The sequence below is a fragment of the Elephantulus edwardii genome, unplaced genomic scaffold, assembly GCF_000299155.1.
Source record: "Elephantulus edwardii isolate Elephantulus edwardi_28Jun2011 unplaced genomic scaffold, EleEdw1.0 scaffold00008, whole genome shotgun sequence".
NCBI lineage: Eukaryota > Metazoa > Chordata > Mammalia > Macroscelidea > Macroscelididae > Elephantulus > Elephantulus edwardii.
Window position 1 is genome coordinate 12,972,655 of NW_006399758.1, and position 9,376 is coordinate 12,982,030.

The 9,376-nt window shown below is 41.6% G+C and overlaps 1 pseudogene; it reads left to right on the forward strand.

The window, feature by feature from the left end:
- Nucleotides 1-7,477: 7,477 nt before the first annotated feature.
- Nucleotides 7,478-8,613, forward strand: LOC102869371 (annotated as a pseudogene).
- The last annotated feature ends 763 nt before the right edge of the window (nucleotides 8,614-9,376 follow it).

Here is a 9,376-nt window from a genome sequence, read left to right on the forward strand (position 1 = left end):
TGCTCTATCTAGATAATAGTCTACACAAGATCCAAAACCTGATTCAGAGTTCATACTTCATTCTCCTTCTGGGTGTTGGAATCCTCTTTACAGATGTACAGGTAAGTCAGTCCAGGTTTTATTCTTTGTGGCTCTCAGGTGATGTCTGATATGTTCTACTCACAACTACCATATATACACAACTGAGGGATGCACTGCCTGGCCCAGCGGTCCAGCGCCATCCTCGCAATTACTGCCACCATGTTTGAGCCCACTCTGGCAGCCCAGAGGGGTTGACCTCATTAAGGGTCTTCCTTTTTTTCACAGAGCCTCTATTTTACCAACACGGTGTCCTCCAGGACTGAACCCTCCAGATAACATGTCCAAACTAAGTGTGTTTATTCTTAGTGAAAATGCGTCCGTTCTTTTTTTACATTTTCCGTTTTGGGGAAATTAGGAGAAATATGGATTACGTTTCATTAAACAAGTAAGGATTGTTTTGTAAAAAGCCTTTTTCCATGAGAGTGCACCTCTGCCACCAGGTGGTGTCCCCAGATCTCCTTAGATGAAGTAGCCACAACTTCTGGAAGCTACTGGATAGGCCATCCACTCCAGTCATTCCAATCACTTCTCAACATCAAAATGCTTCTGTGTCTCATCTCTTGAGATTTTAACATATAATTTAGTACATACATTGTCATACGGTTTTACTGTTCCCACAATACCTGTATCTGTGGTAGATTTCCAATATATGTTGTTGCTGTTGTTAGGTGCCATCAAGTACAACTCAGAGTAACCTTTATGAACAACAGATCTGAACCCTGTCTTATCCTGTACCATTCTCATCATTTCTCACATACTTGAGACCGTTGCTGCAGTCACTGTTGATCTACCTGTTGAGGGTCTTCCTCTTTTTCACCAACGCTCTATCTTTCCAAGCATGATGTCCTTTTCCAAGGAGTAGCCTTTCCTAACAATATACCCAAAGTGTGTGAAACAAAGCATTGTCATCTTTACATCCAAGGAGCACTCTCGTTGCACATTGTATATTTATTTGTACTTCTGACATTTCAGATTCAGTTCTGTTCTCCAATATCACAGTTCAAAGACATTGATTCTTCTTCTTTCATCCTTATTCATTTTCCAGCTCTTAGCAACATAGCAAGAGATTGAAAACCCATGGTTTGAAGCCATGGCTTCAATCAAGTGCACCTTACTCTTCAAAATGATATTGCTCCTTAGTAATTTGGAGAGGCCTCTGACTGCAGACTTTCTCAATGCAATATGTTTATTGGTCTCTTGTATGCTGGTATCAAGGGTGCTGATTGTGAATCAGGCAATCACATGATCTTCTGTACCAGAAATTAAAAACTGAGGAAGACAATTCGTAGATAAAAAGACAATTTCAAATTATAATGTTGAATAATAGAATAGTATCCATATGCACATAAGGTGGTTGTTGTTATGTGTCATTAAATCACGTGTGACTTAGCAAACCTATGTACAATAGCTCTGACTCTGCTCAATTCTGAGCCAACCTTATTGTCTCTAACATACCTACCTCCATTACCCCAGTTACTAAGTCAATTCATCTCATTGAGGTTCTGGAAATCAAAAGTTGGAAACAATGAAGAAGGAATGATAATCAGAAAGCATACACCTGGTGACAGAAATGAGATTGGAAATAAAATTTTGCATGACTTATTCATAGTAAACACATTTTTTATGTTTTATTTATTTCTTTCTTATTATTATTACTATTATTAATTTTAATAGACATTTACAGAGGTTTTGGATTTCCATTCATTCATTGCCGCACTTTTCTCCCTGCCCACCCCTCCCCACCATCTCGCTTCCCCCTCTGAAGAGAAAAAGAAAAAAAAATTCCTTCATTAGTATACAATTCCCACATCCCTTCCCCCCCCACCCCCTACCCCGAGTACACTTCTCTATGCAACCTTAATTCTGGATTCCTGTGCTAACCTTAATACTCAATCATATATCACTTCTAATCTGTTCTTTCCCTCATCTAGTAAACACGTTTTTTAAAAAAACCACAAACAATGACTTTCCACTTAGACCTCACTTGAGGGACTCCACAGGAATCAGACTGACTACATCTGTAGAAGGAATTTTTAATGAAGTTCAGTAGTCAAAACCAGGTGAAGTACTGATTGAGGAACAGATCAAAGCTTAATTCCAATATATAACAGGTCACAATAGCTCTGAAATGGCAGGGCTTAGATTGACCATGAATCTAACGAAGTGAAACTTGAAGACCTCTCATCTGCGTAACTCCTAACAAGGGTTCTTATACATAGATTTGCATGTTGATGTGTGTCTTAGTTTTTCTGTTCTAACAGAAATACCACAGATAAATGGACTTAACAAGCAGAAATCTATTCTTCCTCTGTTTAGGAGACCAGAAGCTTGAGTTCATGATACCAGTTCTCAGAGGATTCCTCTGCACTGGCTTAAGAAACAGGTCCTTGTCTTCATTAGATGCACAGTGAATCTGAGCCTTGCCATTTCTTTAGATTTATTGTGACTTGATATGTACTGGGAATCTCCAGTGGGTATGGGTATTGTGGGTACAGCAAAACCCTGCAGTGAAGTACTGAGTGGAATTCAAAACATCTATGAGGTCCTCATTCCTTGGAGATCTCCATAGGTCTTGACATCAGTCTTCCCTGGGGTCTGGGAGGTTCTCAGCACAGGAACCTGAGTCCAAAGGATGCTCCTGGATATTCTTTCTTGATGGTGATGGGTTCTTTCTTCCCTTTCTGCTCATTTCCCTTACTTTTTTTTTTCTATTATAAGAAATGTCCCTAACTGAAAGAAGGGTGTTGATCCCACCCTTAATCCTTTACCACTGATAGGCTTATCAGATGTTGGGAGATGGTGACCTTAACTGCCAAACCAACTAAGAATGGCTGAGCGAAGCTGACATACATATTTTGAAGAGACCCAATTAAACCCATGGCACTAGAAGTCTCTTAAGCCCAAATAGGAACTTGACAATTGTACATTCCTTACTATCAAGTCACAGGAGAGGACACTGCTGATACTACTGTAGACTAACAGCAGGGCACAACCACAGAAGTTAGCTGGTCAGAGAAACTAAGCCATGAATGTTCTAAAAGCCTTTGGTAGGAAATAGACTGGTTACATTCATTTTTAACTGTGCTGTGGTAGAGAAGTTAAGTCCATCAGATGAGTTAGAGCCAAAGTCTAGAGGATGGGGTTTATAATCAGATTTAAAACTTAGTGTGTTGACTTAAATGTCAAGGTCATGCTGAAAGAAAAGCTCCTAAATATAGAGATTCTATTTTAAGAAAAACAGTTCATTCTGTCTCCATAGCATCATGTAAAGTTTGTCCTACTTTTTTTTTTATACTTTGTTTAGGCTCTATTATTTAGATGAACAAAAGTTGCTAACACAGCCTAGAACATTAATTTCTATTTAAATACTTAAGTGAGAAATTTTAGCAATTCTTCCTTCCCAGATTTTCATGCTTGGGAACCACTGAACCCAAATAACCTTTTAAATCCCTTTCAACATAAAATCATTTCACTCTATAAAATAATACAAATGTATCATACCTTTAGTGTTATTTGTTATTGCTGTGGCTATGTACCTTAGAGTAGGAACTGGCTCTTAGCCAGTAGGATTTCAGAGGTGGTAAATTTCACAGGAGGAGATTGCTCTTCTATTTCCTGTAGAGCAACTGGTGGATTCAAACCACGAATCTTTGTGATGGCAGCACAATTCCTTACCACTAAGCCACCAGAGTTCCCTATTAGTGTTATTCGTGTGACAGAATTTAATGAGCATTTGCAATGAATAGGACACAGTTGTGTTTTTGTTTGTTGGTATTGTTGTATTAGAGTTGGAATATTTGAAATAGTTTTACATAGTTGTTTTATTGTACATGTTGTTGTTGTTGTTATGTGCCGTCGAGTCGTTTCCGATTCATAGCGACCCTATGCACAACAGCCCTAAACCCTGCTCTATCCTGCGCCAACCACACCGCCTCTGACACATCCATCCAAATTACCCCAGTCACCGAATCAATCCATCTCATAGAAGGTCTTCCCCTCCTGCGCTGTCCCTCCACCCTCCCAAGCATGATGTGCCTCTCCAAGGGTGTCCCTCCTAGCAACATGTCCAAAGTATGTCAGACGAAGCCCCAGAATCTTTGCCTCCAAGGAGTAGCTTGGTTTAATCCTTCCATCCATGGAATGTTAAGTGCTCCTTTCCAACACCACAGTTCAAAGGCATCAATTCTTTTCCTGTCATCCTTATTCATTGTCCAGGTCTCAGATGGCTGAATATAGTTAAATGAAATGTGTGCTATATGATACCATTAGAAACATCTTAGAAAAAGCAACAGACACCAGAACCAACTATAAGTTCAATGCTGAGCAAAGACTGTCACTAGAGTAGCATTACAGAGATGGTGGGTCAGCTGTATCCCCAGGTAAACAGACTATCTAGATCCAGGCTGCCTAGGAATGACAAAAACTCTTCTGCTCACAAATACACATGGGCCCCCTGTGGTCCCTGAGGTGTCTCCTGATGTTGTCGCTGGTCTCCCTGGGTGATGGACTATACAAGACAGGGGCACTTCATTCTTCTCAATTCCACTTAACTTTTAGAACACTACATTGCATTTAGAGCACTCTGAAGACTGACATCCTCATGTCTCTGCCATGCGTGAGCCCACTGGGACAGTTACTCTGTCAATCCGTCTCTTTGAGGGTCTTCCTCCTTTCCCTGACCCTCCATCCTTCCCATCATGATGTCTTTTCCACAGGTTGGTCCTTCCTGACAACATGTCCAAAGTACATGAGATGACGTTTTACCAACCTTGCCTCTAAGGAGCAGGCTGATTGCACTTCCTCCACGATAGTGGAGGTTTATGGGGGGGGGGCTGCCCATGAGATATACAACAGAGTAAGGTTCATATCTACTATTCATAGGCTCACGACAAATCATAGCCAACTCAATGGCACTCAACAAAAATGACAAGATCACTACTGGGACCAATATGGCCCAAGACAAGTTCTAAAGTACAGTTGAAAAATAGTGCAATTGCAGATGGGAATACTGGATATGCCTATGACAGCAAAGTGAATCCTAGAGGACTGAAACTTTCGGAAGCCTCAGGAAAGGAGTTGGGCCCGGAATTAACTTCTCAGGTTGACATAAAAAGCTTCCAAAGCCAAGAAAAGCTCAGGGGAGTATATGAGTGAGTAGGAATGAAGCAATGGCTTACTATAGCTTAGGTGGTCCCTTCCTGGGCAGCCAAATGATGCTGATTGTAAGAAAGTGATGGTGACTGAAGGAAAGCTTATATCAGTATACAAGTTGGATGCTAGTTGTCACTAACTTACCAAAAGAGTTAAACTGGTTCTAGGTGAAGTAAGATAAGAGGCAGAGTCCCGAAGCCACAGAGTAGGAAGTAGGCATGAAATAGCCCAAGCAGAAAGAACATGCCTCTCTCCTGGAGCTTGCATAGGGAAGCTGCCTGCCAGCATCATAAGAAGTTACTTTGGCTCCAGAGAGAGCAAGATCCCAAGGAAACAAGCTGCAACGGCAGCAAAGACATTAATTTGAGAACAGAAAGTTGGTTGTATGTAACAGAGCCAGGGAAGGAAAGCAGGATGGAACACCACTGTCTGTGGCTTGAACAGCTAGAGGGCAACACGGAGGTCCTGGGTGAGAGGAAAGGAGAGTCGAGCCTAAATCAGGGAGCTACACAGAGTGGGTACCGACTCCATGCAAGGAGATTTGATTGTCACAAGTAGTCCCTGACTCTATGGCAACAGTTCCCATTGTCCAAACTTCTGCAGAACAGCAATGCCATTAGGGAGCCCCTGGGATTTTCCACTATTAGACAGTGCTGATCAAGGAGACGTTGATAAAGTAGCTGCTGTGGTAGCCAGAAAGATAAAATGGAAATTAGTTTATTAACGAGTCCTAAAATTTCAAAGCAGAGAGGAAAGCTGATAAGAAAGTACCACACACATATATATTTTACATTTTTCTTTAAATGGAGGAAAAATAAAATCAATGAAAATACAGGTTATGTCCTTTGAATTTGGTAGTTAGAGGTGAGGGCAGGGGAGAGATTAAACTCAAATCCATTCATCATGCTGCACTCTTGTGCTTACAGGAGATCCGATGAAGGAAAAAACTGAGACCAGTGACTAGCACAGACCCTGGGGAGCTATCAGTTCTCATTCATTAGCATGAAAAACGAGAGCTAGTCACACCACACAATAAGCAGGGAAGACATGCACAGTCTCAACATCATTTTTGTCTTGCAGGTGGATTGTTTAGGCAGCTGCACAGATCAGAGTGTAAGGGAGGGAAATGGCATGATCCCACATTAATGATAGAGCAATAGGGGAGAATGCTTGCTTTCTTTACTGCTTCTAAAGGGCTAAGGATGCCCTTTGGTTTTGTCTTGATCTAGAAATTATACACTCCTGGTAAGAGCTAGGCAGCCAGCCTCAAACAAAGGAGCCCTTTTCTCCATTCTTCTTTTACTCTTACTCCAAGCTTCAGAAGCAAAATATAGGATGCTGTAATAGCACTGTGCATGAAGGAGAAGAAAGCCTCACATAAAAACATCAAAGGGAAAAAAAAACACAAACATGGTACCTTTATCATGAAAATTGCCTGTGGTTATTTATAGTGCAGACACAAATAAATTTAATAGTTTAACAAACTGGCTAGTGAGTCTATTTCAACAATACCAACTAATAAACAAAATTTCATTAAGATATGTTCCATGTCTGTAAATCTTCATTTTAATTAAGAGCATTGTATATTGGTTAAATTAAAAGTTTTCATCAGAGGGAGCTCCGGTGGCCTAGTGGCAAGAAGCAGCACTGCAATCCCAAAGGCACATGGTTTGAATCCACCAGATGCTCTGCTGGAGAAAGAAGAGCAATCTACTCCTGTACCAGTTGGATCTGACTCAACAGTAAACAACAAGGTTTTCGTCAATTTTTCAAAACACCTCACACAATGAAAAACAAAATGATGGAAAGATTTTATAAATGCTAAAGTCCATGATAGAAAGGATGAAAGCCACACAAGTGTAGAGGACTTTCGTTCATAGGGTCACTATGAGTCGCCTACGACTGGGGAGCTTTTAACAACATAGAGACCAGCTGGCCTCGTGGAGCAACAGTGATGCTACGAAGCCAAAGGTGGGTGACTGTGAGTCCCTCAGGCCTGTTTTTTGATAATTTTTAGTCAAACATTTTTCTAAGTCATATAGGCCTGGTGTGTCCACTTGCCATACAAAGGTAACTTGTGGTTGTTGTGAAGCTGAACACCGTGACACTGATGTGTCAGATGTGTTAATAATTACCCATGGTGGACGGTGTTGGGTGGAGCTCCCCGATTAAAACAGGCTTGGAAGCAGCAGTGGTGTCCACTTCCACAATAGCTTGCCTCTGGAAACCCTATGAACCTGGAGAAAGGACGGAAGTTATACAGGTGTTGAGGACTTTATTCATAGAGTCGCTCTAAGTCGCCTACAACCGGACAGCACTTAACAACAACAACAAAGTCCATGATAAGGAAGCTCTGGGCCCAGCGGGTAAGAGTTGTGCTGACAACCCAAAGACAGGCAGGTTGAACCCATCAACTGCTCTTCAGGAGAGAGAAAGGTGACCTCCTCCTGGACAAGTTACAGTCTCTGAAAATCTGCTGGAGTGTCAGCTGCAAATCGGTTCTGACTTGATGGCACACAACAGGAAGGTCCAGATGTACAATAGTTCCTGAATGTTAAGAATTTTGTATAGTTCTTGCTGCTTCACCTCTACCAGTCACTCCCATCACCGCCGCCGCCCCCCCCCCACCCCCTCCAGCTCCCCACGCCGCCAGCCCACCATGGAGTAGATCCAGAAAGCCAAGCTGGCGGAGCAGGCTGAGCACTAAGACTACATGGCCACCTGCATGAAGGCCGTGACGGAGCAGGGGCCGAGCTGTCCAACGAGGAGCGCAATCTGCTGTTGGTGGCCTACAAGAATGTGGTCGGGGGGCCGCCCGGCCACCACGAGGGTCATCTCGGACATCGAGCAGAAAACCAACACCTCCGACAAGAAGTTGCAGCTGATCAAGGACTATCGTGAGAAAGTGTAGTCTGAGGTCCATCTGTTCCACTGTTCTGGAATGACTGGATAAGTATTTAATGGCCAATGCTACTAATCCAGAGAGTAAGGTATTCTATCTGAAAATGAAGGGAGATTATTTCCGGTACCTTGCTGAAGTAGCCTGTAGTGATGATCGAAAACAAACGACAAATAATTCCCAAGGAGCTTACCAAGAGGCATTTGATATAAGCAAGAAGGAGATGCAACCCACACATCCTATCCGCCTGGGCCTGGCTCTCAACTTTTCTGTATTTTACTCTGTGATCCTTTATAACCCAGAGCTTGCCTGTACAGTGGCTAAAATGGTAGGCCTTGATGAGGCCGTTGCAAAACTTGATACACTGAATGAAGTTTCATACAAGGATAGCACTCTTATCATGCAGTTGCTTAGGGACAACAATATTATGGACATCAGACAGAGCAGGAGAATGTGATGCAGCAGAAGGGACAGAAAACTAAATGCTCACAGGATGTCATCCTTCTCTCCCCTCAAGAAACATTTTTACACATCTCCATTCCTTATTCCACTTAGATTTCCTATAGCAAAGAAACCCATTAGTGTGTATGGAATCTGTTTATAGTCCTTTCATACCGCAGCTTTGGGAAAACTCCATTCCTTGATTTGTGTTTGTCTTGGCCTTCCTAGTGTGCAGTTACTGCTGTAGTAAAGTGTTAATAGCTTCTTTTCATACATATGTAGAAGACTAAAATGTATCTGGTATTTAGGTAATATGAACCAGTTCTACAAGTGACTGTGTTTTGTATAACTGTGAAGAGATTAAAATGTAGTTAATTACAATTAAGAGTGTTCTGCATAACTTCTTAATTTCTACATTCCTCCCCTTATTCTTATTTGGGGCTTCCTTTCAGTAAACAATTTTCCATGCTCTTAATGTATTCTTTTTTAGTGGGAATCCAGAAGTATTAGACTGAATGGAAAGACATTCAACATTTCTGGCTTGGGAGTCATTGGGGTCACACATTGAAGTGCCTCCTAGATAATATATTATGGAGGTCATGTATATTTATGATAAAAGGGAGTTTCCTACTCACTCTTCATTTGCTGCTGTTTAAGCTGACAACTTCCCTTCCCAATAAAAATTCACTTACATTCTAAAAAAAAAAAAAAGAATTTTGGATAAAGTCAGTTCATTCAGCTGTGTATATCATTAGAATCTACAACCACAGGAATAATTGAAGATTGTCTTGAGTGGAGGCTTAA